Consider the following 17651-nt stretch of genomic DNA (forward strand, 5'->3'; position numbering starts at 1 on the left):
TAAGGTCACAGAATCTCCTGGCTTCTTGAAGTATTTTCCCTGGAGGATGGATGACTGACAAGTTCTCACTTAAAACATTGTTGTGGTCTCTTTCTCCCTCTAATGAGAGAGTACAAGGAGAATGGATAAAGATATTAAAGTTGGGTAAGGGGACAGACATTTCCTCTGTTGTCTTAAAGAGGTTGGGAATACTATGTGTTTTCTTAAGGTCAGTCACAGGGGCCACAGTCTGTGGAGTATAGCTCTCCAGCGTCCTTCCAACCTTTCAGGCTAATCAAATTAAAATCTGACTTAAACTTCGAATGACCAAAACATGTAGCAGTCACACCAACATGCCTGCTTGATGCCAAACTGCCTGTAAAGCTGGAGCTCTGCTCCTCCTGATGACCTGAAACGTTGCCATCTCACAGCTTGCTCCCATGGAAAGATGCAACACAGCTGCAAAATTGTGCTTGACTGTGGCCGTGAGTGGGTGTGTAGAAGAAGCCAGACTGGAGAGGTGAAGAGGAAATATATGCTGAGCTTTGTGGAGGTGTAGCAGGACTAAACCAACAAAACATTTAACAAACTGACTTCTTATTTATTTTATTCCTCCCACGGCCTGCATGCACAGCAAAATTACTTCTTCTTACATGCTTGATGAGAAGCGTGACGGAACAGCTAACAAATCTCAATTTCCTGATAAATGATTCCTGACACAGCAGGGAGCTACTCTCATAACTTTCCTGGAAACATTGCGAATGGTTTTTAATAAGATCACCTCATCTCCATGTGCTGTGTTTCTATGGTGGCTTCGCCAAATGCTCCAACATTTGAAAAGTAGATGAGAGGAAGCCTTTAAAAAGCAAACACACACACACACACACACACACTATATTAGCAAGTCCAACGTGTGAAAGTGAGCAATGAAATGGTTGGATTGTTGAGCTGGCTTGTCATGAGCAGAAGATGGAATATTTTTCTATCCATATAAATCTGGCTAAATCTCCCCTACTTGACAGGTTTGTTGATCTTTAAACCTGTAATGCGACTGCCTCTGCACATCACATATTCATAATGTAGAACACATCCTGACACACAAATTTGAAGCAGCCGCAGCCAAGCTACAGCTACTGGGAGCCATCAGTGAGGGACATGAATCCAAGGAGGCAAACACATTTGCACACACTGAAATTGTTTTTCACAGTAATACACTAAAAATAGCAATCCCTTAGGTATCCAGAGGTTTAACTATAAAAACTGCAAAAAAATGTTCTTTACATAACTGCCTTCCTCCTTCTTCTGTACATAACTACCGCTTTTGTACAGTAATATCAAAGACTCTGTAATACCCATGTAGGGAGAGATCTTCGGAAGCGTAATAATTTAATCCCATTTAGTCCTCAGAGGAGATGGCATATTATGGCTTAAATTAGAGAATGTTCACTGGCCTTAAACACAGGGAGATGTTGGGCTTTAATCTGTTTAGCTTCACTCACCTGTTAAGAGCAACTGGGGCGACTTTGGTGCAGGAGGTAAAGCAGTTGTCCACCAATCTCACAGTTGCTGGTTCAATCCCCAGCTCCTCCAGTCACATGTTGAAGTGTCCTTGAGCAAGACACTGAACCCCAACTTAGTGGATCACTTAACGTTGGCCAGCTGCAAAGCTGCTCCCCCATCAGTGTGAATGGGTGAATGAGAAGCAGTGCAAAGTGCTTTGAATACCAATAGGTGGAAAAGTGCTATATAAGTGCAGATTATTTACCATTTAACTGGTTGATGCCATTAAACAGAACCAATCTGCTCTGGAGGTTTCATTGTGGGAGCTGAGGAAGGCTCCATCTCAGTATTCAAATGTGTGCCTTAAAGGAACAGACTTCACTGGGGCCCCTTTCTTTTTGTCCAGCCTGTTTGTTAAGTCAGTCAGCCAATAGCATGACCCATCAAACTGTCAGTCATTATGAGGCAATTCACAGCAATCATATGGCAACATGTCCAAACAGCACCACCTGCCAGGTGCCGCAGTGACAGGTGCATTATCACACCAAGCAAAGATGTTTCCAAGTAGGACACATCGACCAGTTATTAGGCCCTGAGCCATAAATGTCTTGCTTGGCTCTGCACCATAATCCTTATCAGCTCTGCATCTGCTCTGTTGCCCTCACGTTTGCAGCCTTGGGATCACTGATATGAAAATTAGGCAGTCAGCAGAGGCCTTTCTTTGTGGAGTCTGCATGTTCTCCCTGTGCTTGCGCAAGTTTCCTGTGGGTGCTTCAGATATCGCCCACAGTCCAAAGACATGCACATTAGTTTAATTGGGGAATCGAACTTGCCCATAGGTGTGAACGGTTGTCTGTCTCCATATGTCCCTATGTATCATCCCTAAGACAGACTGACAGCCTTTCCACGATGTGTTCTGCAGTTCGCCCAATGATGCCTGGGATCAGTTCCACCACCACTGCAACAGGATAATTGGTTAAGATAATGGACGAATGGATCTTTCTTTCAGTCTGTCCATTGACTACACAGTAACTGAGCAAACTATGCTGCCTGGTGAAGACCAGTGAATTTCTAGAAGTGGTCAATCCATTGTTTATTGGCCTAAAAGAAGTTAATTAACAGTAATCGGTATTAATTTTTCCAACATGCAGCATGGTCATCATCATGATCATCTGGGTCACACAATAGGCTGAGATTTTTCTGACAACAGAAAATCAATAATAAAATAGATACACAGGAATCAATAGCCTATGACTCAAGCTATTTTTACCTTACAGCTGTTCCCTTTTTCCTGTATCTAACCCTTCTTTTCCATCATTCAGCTAAACCAGACAGAGCATGCACTGGAATAATGTGTACACTGCTGAGATTAATTCTGCGCATGCTCCCGAGACAATTTCATTTGTGCAGTTTCAACAGTTCAGCATCATGTCTTCATCAGGTAAAGTCAGTGTGTATACAAGATGCCTTCACCTAATTCAATTCAACTCATTCTCACAGTCCCACTGCCCTGTTCAATGTGGTGCAAACATCCAAATAGACAAAATCAAACAGACGTTTAGTTTTTAAAAATGCATTTTGAGCATTTAGAACACATGCCAAGGTTTCCAGATCTCTTACTACTGCATCACTTCTGTTAATGTACGACATACGGTCAGACATACTCAAGACTGCATCTGGACAGCTGCTAAGGTGTGGACAAAGATGGGTGGACTGGGGTGACACTGGCCACAAGGTGGTTGGTACCTGCTGTAGAACTTTCAGTACAAAGAGATCTGACCAAATCAGAAGCAGGAAAAAAATATTATCATTATAAATACAGTAGACAAAGTGTTGATATTATGTACATTTCAGTGGTTTTGAAAACTTTGTCATACTAGAATTTTGTAGCAGTTGTAACCAAACTGTATTTGGAGTTAGAAATGACCCATTTGTAACTTTCTGGCCACCCTAATGAAAAGCTCTAGATCCGGCCCTGAGCCTGCTGTCAGAGTAGGTGGTGGTGTGGGGCCTTACAGGCCATCAGACTCTGTCTGTGTATGTCTCTCTGTGTTGGCCTTGACATAGACTGGATACCCTGTCCATGGAGGACCCTGCCTCTCACCCAATGACAGCGGGGATACACTCCAGCCCCCAGTGACACTAAACACGATAAATGGTTAAAGATAATAGATTGATGCTTTTAGGTCTTTTTGAAGAAATCTGAAATGCTAACTGCACTGTGCTGTTATTCGACTGTATACCTAACACACACACCCACACACTCTCTAATAATGCAATAATTATAAATTGTACTTTGCCTGTAGCGCTTCTTTAAAACTTTCTTTCTGAAACTGAAATGTAATGCTGAATACAAAGGTCTATGAATGTAAAACCACCCAGTCTGTGTGGTATGTGTCTGTTGTCAGGTATGTGCAACTGTACTTTGTGTGGTTAAAAAGGCAGAAAGTCCTTTTGCTTCAAAGGCAGGTGGGTAGAAGTTTCAGGGCTGATGCAGGTGGTGGCATGGAGGGTATTTTTATAGAGCTCACCACCTATAAAACCCGCATGCCATTACCTTTACAGCCATGAAGATCCAAGGCAACAAGCAAAAGCAGAGATAGTGTTAGCTACTGTCTGTGTGTAATTGTGTGTGTGATTCTGTAACAAACACACTAAAACGCAGTGCAGATGTTAGGAGGTAGGAGGAGCTGCTTGTCTGTCAGAGTGACAGTAAATCAGTGCAGCCGAGGCAGGAATGACAATGTCGTGTGAGAAAGAGGGAAAAAGACTTTTATTCTTTTAGTATGCCACTAATCACTGCCACCATTCTTCTATCTAGCCTCTCCCTGTGCACGTGTGTGTGCGCGTGTGTGTGTTTGCACATGTGCACAAGACTTGTGTTGGAGAATGAGGACTGGCCTGAAAACTGATGAATCAACACAGGATGGAAAAAGGGCTTATGGTCATTTACATTCACACAGACATACAGTACTGTACAAGACATAGATACACAAACTTAGGTTTCAAGTAAAAGTGCAACTGCCTACATAACTACTCCACTATAATGGCACTAATGCTCCAAATACTTTGCTCAGGTTAAAGTTCTGTAAGTACATGCTCTAAAATGTATTCTAATACTCTAATGTGTACAAGTACACTACAAAGAAAGTAATTAGTCTGGGCATCAATCCAAATGAGTTACTCATAAAAACAAGAATATCGGAATCTAATCCCGATGCATTAATATGAGCAGTGCAGATTTGTTTCACACGTGCCTCATAAATAAGGTGCCTGGACTTTATGGCTTGATTTTGTCCTGACATGCAGTGTGAGTTGTTGTGGAACCATTTATATCCAGTAGTATCTTTCTAGCTAATTAAATTTAAAGGTGAATTCTAGTCAAGTTCCAGACTTATCACAAGAAAATGAGATAATGAACATCCAGTATCAAATATGTCCATACTGAATTTAGCCTAACACAAAGACTCATCTACTCTATTGGTAGAGCCCTAAACAGCTGGGCTGTTGTAAGTTGTGGGTCTCCCAGTCTGTGACCCTAAATCAAAGCTTTCAAACTCTTGCATAACTCTAAACATGTATAGTTATTTGATTTTTCATGATCTCTACAGTGTCATGAATCACATGGACTCACAGGCAGTGATCACGGCAGAAACAGAAGGGACGGAGACAGCATTAGGGGGGCTGTAACGTCAATTTTCTACTTCCAGGACATGATAAAGTCTCTTAGGGTCATTTTGGGAATCTGGTACATTTGATATTATGTTACTCTGAAGGTGTTTAAATCGCAGTATGAGACACAGAATATCTCTGGGAGGACAAGGCAGGAAATGTGAGACCATGTTCTGAATCCTGTTGAAAATACTCCCCCAGTTATTTTTTAACAGTCAATCAACAAAACAATCAGCCCTGTAGATAACTGCAGGGTTAGAACACATACAGTAACTACAGTGTGCAGTGTCTCCGGTTCGAGTCTGGCTGAGGAGCTTTGCTGAATGCCATACTCCATCATTTCCCTCATGTTTCCTGTCTACGCTCCACTGGCACCTATCTAATAATCATAGCACAAGGACCAAACAATGAGAAAAACAATTAGCTTATGAATCCATCATCAACAAGTTCGGCAATCCAACTGTGATCAATACAGATAATCTATACATGTGATAGAAGGGCTTTAACTTACCAAAATGTCTACTCCTTAACTGGAAAGATTTTTATGACTGCTAAAAAAAGACATTCACCTGACTTGATTGTGCTGAACCCTCTATTATTACCCTATTATTGTGAGGTTAGTGCTGGAACATTCCGCATCACTGCCACCTTTAGCTCCATTGTTACACTGTCGCTGCTACGCACATTAAAGCCTGAGTCAGTCCATCTATCCTGATCTGATGACCCACTTATTGTGTATAAAAGGAAAGAATTGTGTAGATGATCATTATGTAGAAGAAAGTTTGTTATTTTTACCCAAGTCACACATTTTTCATTGTTACAAATGTGTGTTGCTTACCTATCGGATAAATACTTGTCATTGTGTCATTGTGTCATTTGAGCAGCTGTGCTCATTGAATTCTTAGATGCAGCAAAGTGTATCCATTTTGAAATGTCGGCACCAATTTATTTAATGATTTTGTCACTATAATGCTACTGGGTTTTTAAAAGAAAGAAGGAAAAATCAGATGGGAACAAATTTTGTGTCATCTTATGTCTCTGTTTGTGTGTGTACCCCCCCCAACACACACACTCAGTGAAGCACTCACACAAATGGATACTTCAGTGCTGGAGTTCACTAACAGAGCAATGTAACAGCTTTCTGTCTTAAAACAGTTTGAAGCTCAGCACGTTCGTCACTTAGTGCCTCATCCCTCTCTCTGCCCATCAAAAGCACTTTCCACTCAGTCTGGACTCAGTTAAAGTGCAGTAGTTGTAATGGCGGTGGTGGTGGGAGGCAGAGGCTGGCATTTTACCAGCAATTTACCTTAGTAGCAGTGTCAAAAAAAAAGTGAAAGAAGAGCAACTTTGAGGAGCAATTTGTTTGTAATTTCCATCTGAATGTCAGCTTTTTGTCAGAGTGCTTTAGTTAGTCTAATGCTTTCACACAGTTCCACACAGCAGTCTGCGAGACTTGTTTGGTGTATTATGATCTCTGAAAAAGAAAAAAAGGAGCATGCTCAAACCTTTCTTATCATGATATAGACTTGGTGCAGACATTTAGTCCATACAGTACCTGTGTTTCTAGAAAAAACAACTTAAATGACTTGTTCCTCAGTCTGTCCTGAAACAGTAGTCAGGTATGCAGATCAGCACTGACCAGCTTTGCTTCAGTGTAATCAGTCTTCCTTTTTGGATGGAAGTAATAAAGTCCACAGTCCCTGTTTTATGCGAAAAAAATTTCCAATAGTTTATGGGAATCTACAATAAAGCTCTAACCCAGTCACATTCTTTATTGTACAAAATGGCCTCTTTGCGTTAACTTGGACACTTTTTCTTTAAAAAGTTTCCGTGAAATGAAAATAATAAAAATACTAAATACTAAAAATACTTCTGTATCTAGCGTTCGGTATTGTAATTTCTCCACTCATATTGTTGTAGCCAGAGTTCATTTGGAATCTAATTTTACACACAATGAGGACTGTACATGTTGTCCACCATCACCTCCGTTAAAAGAAAAAAAAAGCTTATCCTTTAACGTAAACTGCTTTGTGAATGAAGTGAATGAAGGCAAACTGTTATACCAGCTATACAGCTGCAATTTTTACATTTACTGAAGGACAGTCTCACTGTAGCACACTCAGGCATGTCTTTGACAATTCCTTACATCTTATCCAGCCTCATTTTGACTAAATCAATGTTCCTTAAAGAATCTAGATTTAAAAACACAATTACTGAAGTGGATTTTTTTATTTTTTTTTTTGCACTATAAAGAAAAACAGACCCTACTTTCAACTTTATTGAACTTTAACTTTGAATTAGGTACCATCATATGCATTTGGAGAGAAGACAGTCAGTCAGAGATATTCAGCCTTTTTGTGAGGGCAGCTATCAGCAATTTGGATAAGAGCCATTATCCACAGAGCACACCCTGATGGTCAGCATCATAAAGACACTGGCAGGACTTTGTTAATACTAGACTGATAACAAAAGAGTAGCGTTTGCAGAAGAACAATGGGAGACAGAGCCTTTAGCTATCAAGCTCCTTTCCTGTGCAACCAGTTCCCAGTTCAGTTTCAGGAGGCAGACACCAGGCCTAAAACTTATCATGTTGATAAAGCATATAGTTAAAGCTGACTCAGTAATTCTGAACCCGCTCTTACTAAACGTATGCTGCTATTAGACTGCAGACGGGCCCCCCTGATACACTTAGCTCCTCCCCTCTCTCCTCTCATCATCTCTTCCCGGCATTTATATGCCACTATTGCATTAATTTACTTTGTGCTTTCTTTCTCCCATAGTTCTTCTTTTCTGTCTACCTCTCTCTGTATGTTTCTGCTGGATGTATTGTTGTTTCTTTTTCTCCTTCTTCTTTTCTTTTCTCTCTGTTTTCGACTCCAATAGGTCAAGGCATGCAGCCACCCACCCTGAGCCTGGTTCTGTTTTGAAATTATTTTTGTTATTTGGTGCTGTGTAAATTAAAATATTGTGAAAATAGCATTAGAAACTGGACTGACAGCAGGCATAAGAACATAGTGTGTGAAAATTCTGCCAATGCAAACATTTGATTTAGACAGTTGCCAGTTTTAATGTGACAAATCTAAATCAAACTGCAATGCTTGGGATAAGTAGTCTGTGCAGGTAAACTATTACAGATGATCCAGCAGTGAAATCCAAATTTGAGTAAGTCCACACTCCACAGGGAAGATGAGAGCTTTGCACAAAGTTTCTCATGCATGGTAAAGGTGTCAGGACTCACTGGCAATCTGTCAGACATTCTTCTCTGAACCCTAGGGGAGAAGCGATGCAGCGAGGGAGAGTGGAAAGAGGCAGGGAAGCTGAGCAGACGTATAAGAAGCTCCTTTGATGGGTTCATCACTCTCAAATGTTCTCTTAATCACAGACAATGAAGCCATCACAGTGGAATGGAAGAGGCAAAGGCAGCAGAGATAGATTCTCACTTCTCTTTCTTTTGAAGCATTAGCCTTTCTGCTTTTGCATCTCCATCATCCTGTAAACCCTCATTAAGTGATTCAATAAGTTTAATGAAAGGGAAAAGGCCTGCAGCCAGTGGCCATGTGCAGAGCTGAATTGCTGGATGGTCATGACCACATACACGTCCCGTTTTCATGCACGCATGTCTACTAGGAAAAACTAAGGACCCCTGGCACAAAGATGGGTGGCTTAAAGGGCTTGGTGGACATCCTATAAGCCAGTGGAGCTGTCTCTTAGTGCTGTCTGCTCACCTTGACAAACTGTAAAAAGAAGTCTGACTCTTTTTTTCTTGACAAAACAAGGACCTTTGTGTTTCTTTTTTTGATTTGAATGGTTTAATCTGTTGTCTGCCAGTCCCAAGTTTGTTGGTTTAAAGTGTGCTTGAGCAAGAATCTGAACCACAAATTAGGCGATTCTGTTAAGTACAGCCCAGCTGCATCACAGCTCCCCTGTTGGTGTGTGTGTGATTGTGAAGGTGAATGAGAAGCACTATGAAGCACTTTTGGTACCAGTGAGGTAGGAAAGAGCTAAAGCTAAAGTCAAAATGCATAAAATATACTTTTAATACAGAGAACTGATGTGAAGGGGTTACAAGCATGGGCTGATCTAAAGTGACCAGCGGATAAGAATGCAGTGGAGGTGAGTAATACTAATAGAAAGATAACGCCATGATGACCTTTTAATTGAAAAGCAGCCACAGTTGAAAAGGGCGGCAATAATGTGAAAAACAGCTTGTTTATGTGCTTCAATGATTCATTCATAGAAGGATTAGGAGTCTGCTTGCACCTTCACAAATCTGCAGTCTCGAGTTTGATTATCTACTCTTTTAATACCATGCAATTTTAATATAGATGACTGATTTTCTCTCTGAGGTAAACACAGACAGTGTCCTGCTCCAGGGCTAAAGTTGCTTCTAACTTTGAATTAACCCAAAGTTCACTTCACTCAGAAGTGGAAAAGTGGTTTTAAAGAGCTGGACTGTGTGTGCACTATGCTGTCATCACCATATCACACACACACACACACACGCACGTCAACGTGAGCTTATTTTTATGCATACATATTACTGTAACACTGACCTGAGACCCGTGGCAGCAAAACACCTAGACCCCGTCAGACAGTTGGAATCTGGTCTCACCCAAGTTCTGGGCCAGGTCTTGGTTCTTCAGTACCTGTAATGATATCACAAAACATTTTCTAACATTCCTGTGTTTGTGTACTCTCAATTGACATTTGGACCATCATAGGGCATGAAGCACACACACACACACACACACACACTGTAGTAAAGACTTCAATGTTGTGACCAGCGGGGGCTCTTCAGAGGTAGAACACATGTTGACAACAAGTTCACATCTCTCAGGTCCTGATAATTGATTTCACTGCAGTAACTTTCACATCTGTCTCAGACGCGTCACATTAATGACTCCAATCAGTTGACAAGACACACTTAGAGCTAAAGTAAGAGTCAAAAACAGCAACTATTATAAAATCACAGCAGAGCTTGTCACAAAGCACTCACACGGCCTGGAAAGAATGGAATGCCATCTTGGGATCACGCTGGTCCTTTATAAAGTCCCTAAGGTACTAATTAGCTATGCTATAAGATAAAGGTTTTAGTAGTACTTTATTATTATTACTATGAGCTGTACTGGCATTTGTACAATAGGGGAACATCTCAAAGCAACAATAACCGGTGAAAGAAAAAGATGTAAGAAGTGTGAATGTAGAACAAATGACAATGGTCAGATCACTCTGCCTCTATTAAATATCACACTGTTTCAGATTATGGTCATTTCAGCTTTAAAGAAAACAATTCAGAAAAACTGCGATTGCAACACTACAATATGGCACAAAATGAGGTTAACTGGAGCCTCTAACACACGAACTAGTCAACTGACTGGCGTCCAAATTCAGGAAATAAGTACCTCCCAGGAAAGCACTGGTCTCCCTCTTGCTGCTGCTGGTCCTGTTTGGCTCTCTGTGCTACATACCTATCCCTAAATTAAAATATGGCTCTATGGCACTACCATGGACAAGTATCCCTCCCACATTGTTAAATCACTAGGTTACCATGGCATCCTCAGGCTTCTAATCCCATACTAAAACTGCATGATCACTGAACATCAAAACATTTGATCAGGACAGGTTATAGCTTCATAATAGACATCAGGAAACATCTTTGTGGTTTAACTCTGTGATCAAACTTCCCCTCTGTGCTTGTGTGGATTCACAGTCCGGACTTCTGTTTCCATGATGTCTTGGACTAATGATACCTGTTTTGTCTCACAGTTCCTGTCTATCCATAAGGTATCTCATAAATATAATTAGAGACAGAAAAACATAAAAAGGCAAATGGACGGACACAGCTTGAAATGGCATCTAAAAAGGAAAATGTGCTGAGATGTTTGGCTGTGCATCAATAAGCCCCTGAGTGACTAACCACTTTCTTTATGTTTCACAAGCTGTTTGCTCTCTTCTGATTCCTTCTGTTTGCTGTCACATGTCTGTCTCTGCACTATGATTAAGTATGAGAGTTTATTTATGAGCCTTATTGATCAACTACACACAGACACACAGCAGGAAGCATCAATGGTTACTTGACCGAAAAACAGTTTGTTTCAGGCTATTTCTTAGATTTTAAGTCCAGTTCCTCTTTTTTCATCTGTCTTTTATATTCATGTTCTCACAGAGAGAGAAATATTCTGTGTGTGTGTGTGTGTGTGTGTGTGTGTGTATCATTGCAGGTTTAAATCACAGGCTGGTGTAATAACACGCCATACAGAGCTCAGGCCTTTTTGCCTGAAAGTGCTGCTTGTCCTAAGAGCAGCAACTCAGGATCAGAGAGCCAAGCTGTGCATACCACTCAAGTTATATCAAAAACAAGGCAATTTATTGCTTGCAATAACATTTGTCTTTTCGTGCATATTGGAAAGGGCATAATTGCAGAGTGGAACAGAATGCAGTTTTATCAGAAGCAGATTGAGTATAGTGTGTGTTGTTAATATTGGAAAATGACTGCGTGCCACACTGTTCAGAATAAGCAACGTTGTTTTACCAGCATTGGGGAAATGGGGTTTTCCTCCAGCTTCTGTGGTAACTATATAAATCACAAGACTGAAGAAAATCACTGCTCTTACAAGTCCAGCCAGATCATTTGACTCTTACGGAAATTTCCATTGTGTTAAATTTAGTTGTGTTGTCTGTCTTTGGAGTGCATGGATTTGCCGAGGACGATGTTTCCTTCACTTTTTCCCTGCCACTGTAAATAGTAGCAAATGAACACGCAGGTGCTTTGTTGCAATGTGTAAAACGAAGTGTTGTTCACTTCAAATCAAATGATCTTAAGAAGTTTAATGGAAAAAGGAAAAGTGATACCAGCAATGACAGAAAGAGGAGCAACAGTTCAAACCAATAAAACAATAGGAAATGGTGTGGTGAAAGATAATGCTGTGGAGAGAAAAAGCAGGGGGGGGGGGGGGGGTAAATGTCACATAAATACCAAGACATCAGAATCCAGCTAACTTTGATTGCAGCATGTCTTTATCAGCCCCTGGAGCGAGCACTGTGCTCACAAACACACTCCACATACTGTATATCGTAGTGGCAGGAAATGTCAGTAGTGTGAGAGTAATCACAGCTCATTGCACTTCTCTGGCCTAATCTTTGTTTCTCTCTGAGAAGGACAAAGAATCAGTTCCAATTTAAAGTAAAGGAGGGAAAGAAAAATGAGGTCATTATATTTTATAATCAAATATTCCGCAAGTTATTGTATCATCACACAAGATCTGTATCATATACAGTGGAACTGTAGATTGCCAGTAGGTGTGAGTGTGAGTGTGAATGGTTGTGTATCTCTATGTGAGGACCTGTGATAGACTGGAGATCTGTTCAGGTTCTTTGTTTCTCCTTTTGTTCCTGATCACGCACACATACTCGCAGGGCCACTCCCCTTCTGCTCTGCTTTCAGTCCCCTGCCAACACACTCATTCAGGCCACCTTTCTTCCCACTGTTGCTTTGTACATTTTCCTTCCTTCTCCATCAGCCACACCCATGATCAGCTGCAACTTCTCACTCAATCAAGCCTCAGTATCCTGTCTCCTCGTTAGACTTCAGCTTTGACCAGCTATTACTTTTTCCTCAAAGCTTTGCTTTGGATACACATTGATGTATTTGTTATGCTGCAAGTTACATTATACCTCTGTTATAGTTATGTTAAAGTTATAAGTTAATTTATATTAAACATTATAACTCTGACCACAGCTGTTCGCCGTGTTGATGCCTGAAAAAACTGAAAATGTGTGATGACCTGACCTGACCTGGTGTGAAGGCGTGTCACTTTGGCAAAAAAACAGCATTCCAGAATTAAGCCCAGTTAAGTTGTCGTAAAAATATGGCATCTGACCTTGGAAGACCTCCTGGAATAAAAATAGTTTCAAAAAAGGCGGAGAGATCAGCAGCAGAGTGTTCTGTGTTAGCTGACACCAGCACACAGGTACTGAGCTGATATGTGTCGCTCACACACTGCACCCATGATGAGGCTGTATGATAAGCCGTCCTCTGTGACAGGTAGCACCCTCACCCTATTATTAAGTCCATTTGTTACTTAAGCCGCCAGCACAAACTGCCATCTTGCCAGCAGATAGAGACCACAGGTGTCATCTTCATCCAAGCATGAGTGTGGGCAAAAATCTCTACACACCACGGCTCCACTGACCCACATAAAACGTTGGACAGGAAACCCTGACGCTCCTCATTAGATAAAGGTTTGATACCTTGCTGTGATTTATCTGCACTGTCTCTGCCAGGGACTGCTGCAACAAACACACATAAACACATGTAAAAACACACACACACGCCAAGCCAGAAATACAGCCGACTGGCATAAAACCCTCTTTGTCTTTTGTTTACCCTGCTGCCATTTTCTAATTGGATGTCTGTGGTCTTAAGCTGGAGTTTATGAGTGCTCTGCACAGCTGCAAGGAACCACAGCACGTCAACTCTGCAGCTAAGTCCCTATGCTTTCGGCCTAAACATACACTCCGTGAGTCTTCCACATTTATTTTGACGTTTAGTCTACATCCCACATCCCCAATGATTTTAAAGCACGTTTAAGGCGCAGGGATTTTAAGTTTAACAAATTAAATAAAACCCTATGATTTTTAAAAGGAGGATTAAATCAGGGTTCAGCCAACATCTCTAGTTCTTTGAAGACTTCTCATTATTTACCAGGAAATAACATCCTCTCATTACACACAGTGAAAGGAGACAAGGTTAATGTACAAAGTGGAGACTGGAAATAGAAACAACATTCTGTTATTACTTTGAGCATGAGGAAGTTATCTACATGACATAATGTATGTAATACAAAGGAAGCAGTGATCATAAGCCTACCCACCAGGGGCAGACCTGGAATTTTTATATAGGGGACACAGCCTCAAAATAAGGTGGCCCCTTTGTACAAAACTGTAAAAGGTTTTGAACTAATTTAATTAATTTAACAATTTCAGATAACTAAATGTATATTATTAATACGAGTGTGCTTGTTCAGTGTAAAAAAATGATAAATACATAACTTATGAATTTTATGTAAACTACAAATAGTGAAAAATATGAAAATATGAAATATGAAAATAAATAATTAGGGAGTGGTAAAGATACACCCCTTTTAGCAGGCATAACCTGCTTGGTTGCAACTGCTACCATATTCTAAAGTAACAAAAACAAATAAAACCATATTAAGTGCAATCAATTTTATCTATTTATAATGAAGACTGATAAAGATTTTAAAGATTTGGTCAGTTCTCCTTTTGCTCTAAGTTCTCCAGAAGGTACCTACTACCTTGTAACTATAGAAGTGGGTGGAACCTGCCGTGGCCAGTTGGATTTTGGCCTCTCCACTGCTACCCACAACATTTTTCCTAAACATAACCATGTTTATTTAGTGCCTAAACCAAACCAAGCTGCTAAGTTTGCACAGTTGTGGCATGTGGCCACCTTTTCAACAAAGGCTTCTGTGGGTGATCAGAGAAAGTAAGGACCAAATATGTGTGTGAGCATTTAGTTTGGAGGACTTTTTGTCTTGAGGATATCAAGTGACAAAATAATCTCCTAGAACAGCAACTAAATTGACACAGTGTTGTAGGTTGTTTCATCAATCACCTTTGGATCTGTTCACCTGAAAATAATTTTTATTAGTTCTATAATTTATTACAGATAAAAAGTACAAAGTAATACAAAAGTATCATGATTGTTTTAGGGTAGATGTTGGACTGGACAAATAGTTTCAAAGACAACTATCAGTGGTGGTTTCTTTCCCCGAACAAACAATAAAACCAACAACAAAATCTTCCTTAATTCACAGGCACTGTCAGTCGTTCTTATGCTCTTGTACTACAGACCTCCATTGTTGTCCAAAACGAATCACATCAGCCAGAAACAACTCTCCACATGTTTCTTTATTCCGAATGCTTGGTTCGAGACATATTTAACATTTCTGTGTTTCTGAGCAGAATTCTGTTTACTGCTTTCTGAGGAACCAGTGACCTATTGTTTGCTCCTCCAGTTTATATCTCTATGTGCCTTCTCCGATCCAACTGCAGTTATTCGCTGACATTTAAGCCACTTCCACTGCATCAGAGTTTCCTGGACCTCATCAGTTAGTCTAACTATAGACAATGTGTAGCACCTTTAAATTTGCCCAAACTCCTTTTCTCCTAAATATATATTTGGCTGAGTTACAAATTTGTTTCTTCATCTATACAGTTTACAATATGTTTCCATGTTTCCAGAACTCCAGGACAATGGGGCTTGAGTTGACTGCAAGTTGACTGAACAAAGTGACTTTTTAACCATTACATCAATTACTTTTAAACACATTTTAAAATGCCAAATATTCAGATGTCACTGGGTACATCCTTATTCCCTGAACCAAGGATACAGACTATCTTTCATAGAAGTAGTCTGACACACCTTTATTGGAAATCAGTTAAGACTGAAGTCTGTAGCTAATCATTTTGATCTGAAACTGCATAAAAATGTTTCCACAGTTTTATATTTAAGTGGACAAAATCACACACCCAGTTTTTAGACTAGTATCTGATGATGTAATACACTGGTGACCTGAGCTAAAGACTAGTTCAGCTGTCGGTGAGAAAAAGGTGGGGTACATTGTGGACAGGTCTCCAGTCTATGGCAGGGCCACAACAGAGACAGTCATTCATGCTCACATTCATTATTTAGATTAAAGTCACCAGGTAACCTTACTGCATATGTTTGGACTATGGGAGGACACCACAGCAAACCCACACAAGTGCTGCTAAAACACATAATCATCACAGCAACAGGCACCAGCCAGCAGGTGGATTTGATCCTGTGAGCTGCTACCTGTGAAACACCAGTGTTAAAGAGCTTATTTTTCTGATGCAGTTCATCTGTTGCACTGGTGATTTACCCAGGACATAGAATGTCCATCCAAGTCTTTCAACTGCTGCAACTAATAGCCAACCAATCACTGCTGCAAAACACTGGAAAGGTCCTGGAGAAAAACATCAACTGAATACCTATAGGTTCTGCAGGTCTATCAACTTATCCAATACAGACCTGGTATTGACCAGTATCCAGATGTTCTTTAACAACCATTTCGACTCCTAAACTGGTAATTATGTGCCTGCAGCTTTGCTCTTGGCTAAATTTGCACACTCTCTAGATGCAGCGATGCTCTGCCTCCCCACCACAGGGATACAGTCAGCATCTGAATATCTTCCAATGCAGCATTGTCATTTAACATGTCAATTTGCCAATGTATTGACCTGTCAACACTGATCGCACACACCTACATACCAACCCAAAGCTCTCACATGACTCTTAATGTGATGATTTTTTTATTTCAAACTGTGACTGGACAGAAAATGCAGGGCTAAAAAAATAACTGAACAATGAGAACCTGTCCTGGAAATATAAAAATGAATATGAGTGTCTCTGGATGGGCTGTGTCAACACTGAATAATGGAAAAATGACTGCACTAACGTCCAGTGCTGTATTTAATTACAGTTCAAAGAAAGTAACATTGTGGTAACTTTGAGACACTCTGACCTACGTTGATCTGACAGAGAAGACAAAGTGTTTGTAAGAGTAAAATCGTTTTTTCCAGTGAAGCTGTGTCTGTATGTGAAATGATATGAGACCCACAGAGAGTAATAGTAAGTACAAAGGCAGGAGGGAACCTGAGCTTCTTTCAAAAGCAACAATACATTCTGTCGAAACTTCAAATAATCACCCAGAAATGAATACTTTTTTTTTTATTAACAAATCTCATGTACACTGATCTAGATAAGGAGCAAATAAAATGGATTGATTTATTTCTAAGCACAATGTGTGTGTGTGTGAGAGAGAGAGACTGCTCTCCCCTCTCACATTATCTATCTATGCCCATCTTTTCCCAGCTCAGCCTCTCTAATAGCAGCTGCTAATATTGGCTCAGTGCAACCCTTCCTGCTTATTAGACTTTCATGAACATCGATCAGGCAGGATTTTTTGCTGATTTTATTTTGCATATGTAGCCCGTTTTTTTCCGCATAATTTATTATCCCACTCCCTTTTTCATTTAACTCCAGGGTTATCCAAAGATAAAATCCTACACTGCAGCATCTGGCACCAAGATAGTGACATGCATGTCTAAGTTAATCTCCTGTGGTTGCTGCTGTGCCTACCACCTGGCAGTGTCTGCAGTGCATGGCCTATGTAGGCAGCTACGTCATTAGAATAGAAATGTATCACATGAGACACTTTGGTTTTCCAGGTAATTGAAAATCAATGCTTTCCGTGCATGCACACTGTCATAGGTTTAGGGCCTTGCTCTAGAAGGGTGAAGGCACTGGTCTTTTACTTCAATCACACAGATTTATTCACTAAGTCCAGGGATTGAACCTTAGAGCCATGATCCCACCTGCCTAACCTTTATGTGGCTCTGCCAAAAGAAGCATCAGCAAAATACCCCCCTTCTCCTCTGGGCCATGAGACCAC

The 17651-nt window shown here is 40.5% G+C and overlaps 1 protein-coding gene across 5 annotated transcripts in view; it reads right to left on the minus strand.

The window, feature by feature from the left end:
- Positions 1 to 17651, minus strand: part of cemip (cell migration inducing hyaluronidase 1) — a 168730-nt gene that overhangs the window by 120076 nt on the left and 31003 nt on the right. For 4 of the 5 annotated variants that reach the window (XM_067493610.1, XM_067493620.1, XM_067493627.1 and 1 more), the window contains exon 2: positions 9705 to 9797. The exons of the other annotated variant lie outside the window; for it this stretch is intronic. The gene's annotated coding sequence lies outside the window, so the exon portion shown is untranslated. The remainder of the gene's footprint in view (positions 1 to 9704; positions 9798 to 17651) is intronic. 5 annotated transcript variants of the gene reach the window in all.

The sequence above is a fragment of the Channa argus genome, chromosome 2 (genome assembly GCF_033026475.1).
Source record: "Channa argus isolate prfri chromosome 2, Channa argus male v1.0, whole genome shotgun sequence".
Classification (NCBI taxonomy): Eukaryota; Metazoa; Chordata; class Actinopteri; order Anabantiformes; family Channidae; genus Channa; species Channa argus.